Source organism: Mixophyes fleayi, chromosome 3, assembly GCF_038048845.1.
Source record: "Mixophyes fleayi isolate aMixFle1 chromosome 3, aMixFle1.hap1, whole genome shotgun sequence".
Taxonomy (NCBI): domain Eukaryota; kingdom Metazoa; phylum Chordata; class Amphibia; order Anura; family Limnodynastidae; genus Mixophyes; species Mixophyes fleayi.
The window spans coordinates 8,610,190-8,612,689 of NC_134404.1; the positions used below are offsets into that span (position 1 = coordinate 8,610,190).

The 2,500-nt window shown below is 34.2% G+C and overlaps 3 non-coding genes across 3 annotated transcripts; all 3 read left to right on the plus strand.

Annotated features, from left to right (window-relative positions):
• Positions 1–363: 363 nt before the first annotated feature.
• On the plus strand, positions 364–435 carry TRNAG-UCC (transfer RNA glycine (anticodon UCC)). The gene has a single exon. It is a non-coding gene; the product is annotated as a tRNA-Gly (tRNA).
• A 799-nt stretch (positions 436–1,234) lies between these two features.
• TRNAG-UCC (transfer RNA glycine (anticodon UCC)) lies at positions 1,235–1,306 on the plus strand. Its single transcript has one exon. It is a non-coding gene; the product is annotated as a tRNA-Gly (tRNA).
• Positions 1,307–2,074: 768 nt separating this feature from the next.
• Positions 2,075–2,146, plus strand: TRNAG-UCC (transfer RNA glycine (anticodon UCC)). The gene has a single exon. It is a non-coding gene; the product is annotated as a tRNA-Gly (tRNA).
• Positions 2,147–2,500: the final 354 nt, after the last annotated feature.

Here is a 2,500-nt window from a genome sequence, read left to right on the forward strand (position 1 = left end):
TTTGCAGTCCAGACTTCGTGTTACACTGGTGGGCATAGCGTTCTTCTAAGCAGTTGACTTGGTTTTTATACCGGACTGCCTTTCTCTTTTACCTTTTAACATTTTAAAAATTGTCCCACTGAAGATCAATTCCTTTTGCCAGTAATGGAGGTGTAGCCAAATCCTTTGTTCATGGCCAACCAATTCATTTTCTTTTCTCAATTCTTTGAAACCTTTGTGTAAAAAGTGGACCATGAACATTGAACTTATGCACAGATAAGCCTCTTTCGTTCAGGAATTTCTTTTCAATTCATTATTTAAATCCTGTTTTATGATTGCTCACTAGATTTTGCAATTGATTTTTAAACAATCAAAAAAAAAAAAGCGTTGGTGGTATATTGGTGAGCATAGCTGCCTTCCAAGCAGTTGACCTGGGTTCAATTCCCATCCAACGCATTGTGTTTATAGTATTGAATCGTTAGTTCTTCAAGATGCTGCATAAAAAGTGCTCAGAACATAAACTGCTTAGAGAACTTTTAATAGTTTAAAGAATTTTGAAATTTTTTCATATGACAACTTCTTCTTCTTCTTCTTCTTCTTCTTCTTCTTCTTCTTCTTCTTCTTCTTCTTCTTCTTCTTCCATATTAATGGAACTCTCATTCACTGTATGCTAGAATAATGAACAATTAAAAATTAACAGTTCTAAATAGACTGGTGCCAATAAGACTATTGAAATGCATTTTCTTATTGGTTGTCTAGCTTTTATAACCAATTTACTCTTGCAGAAATGCATGGAGAAAGACTTGTATATCCCTCCAATATTCACAGTTTTAACCATTTTCAAACCCTACTGTGTATTAAATGTATCTTTTCAATCATTAAAGGGAGTGCTTTGCAGTCCAGACTTCGTGTTACACTGGTGGGCATAGCGTTCTTCTAAGCAGTTGACTTGGTTTTTATACCGGACTGCCTTTCTCTTTTACCTTTTAACATTCTAAAAATTGTCCCACTGAAGATCAATTCCTCTTGCCAGTAATGGAGGTGTAGCCAAATCCTTTGTTCATGGCCAACCAATTCATTTTCTTTTCTCAATTCTTTGAAACCTTTGTGTAAAAAGTGGACCATGAACATTGAACTTATGCATAGATAAGCCTCTTTCGTTCAGGAATTTCTTTTCAATTCATTATTTAAATACTGTTTTATGATTGCTCACTAGATTTTGCAATTGATTTTTAAACAATCAAAAAAAACAAAAGTGTTGGTGGTATAGTGGTGAGCATAGCTGCCTTCCAAGCAGTTGACCCGGGTTCGATTCCTGGCTAACGCATTGTGTTTATAGTATTGAATCTTTAGTTCTTCAAGATGCTGCATAAAAAGTGCTCAGAACATAAACTGCTTAGAGAACTTTTAATATTTTGAAATTTTTTCATATGACAACTTTTTCTTCTTCTTCTTCTTCTTCTTCTTCTTCTTCTTCTTCCATATTAATGGAACTCTCATTCACTGCATGCTAGAATAATGAACAATTAAAAATCAACAGTTCTAAATAGACTGGTGCCAATAAGACTATTGAAATGCATTTTCTTATTGGTTGTCTAGCTTTTATAACCAATTTACTCTTGCAGAAATGCGTGGAGAAAGACTTGTATATCCCTCCAATATTCACAGTTTCAACCATTTTCAAACCCTACTGTGTATTATATGTATCTTTTCAATCATTAAAGGGAGTGCTTTGCAGTCCAGACTTCGTGTTACACTGGTGGGCATAGCGTTCTTCTAAGCAGTTGACTTGGTTTTTATACCGGACTGTTTTTCTCTTTTACCTTTTAACATTCTAAAAATTGTCCCACAGAAGATCAATTCCTCTTGCCAGTAATGGAGGTGTAGCCAAATCCTTTGTTCATGGCCAAACAATTCATTTTCTTTTCTCAATTCTTTGAAACCTTTGTGTAAAAAGTGGACCATGAACATTGAACTTATGCATAGATAAGCCTCTTTCATTCAGGAATTTCTTTTCAATTCATTATTTAAATCCTGTTTTATGATTGCTCACTAGATTTTGCAATTGATTTTTAAACAATCAAAAAAAACAAAAGCGTTGGTGGTATAGTGGTGAGCATAGCTGCCTTCCAAGCAGTTGACCCAGGTTTGATTCCCGGCCAACGCATTGTGTTTATAGTATTGAATCTTTAGTTCTTCAAGATGCTGCATGAAAAGTGCTCAGAACACAAATTGCTTAGAGAACTTTTAATAGTTTAAAGAATTTTGACATTTTTTCATATGACAACTTCTTCTTCTTCTTCTTCTTCTTCTTCTTCTTCTTCTTCTTCCATATTAATGGAACTCTCATTCACTGCATGCTAGAATAATGAACAATTAAAAATCAACAGTTCTAAATAGACTGGTGCCAATAAGACTATTGAAATGCATTTTCTTATTGGTTGTCTAGCTTTTAACACCAATTTACTCTTGCAGAAATGCGTGGAGAAAGACTTGTATATCCCTCCAATATTCACAGTTT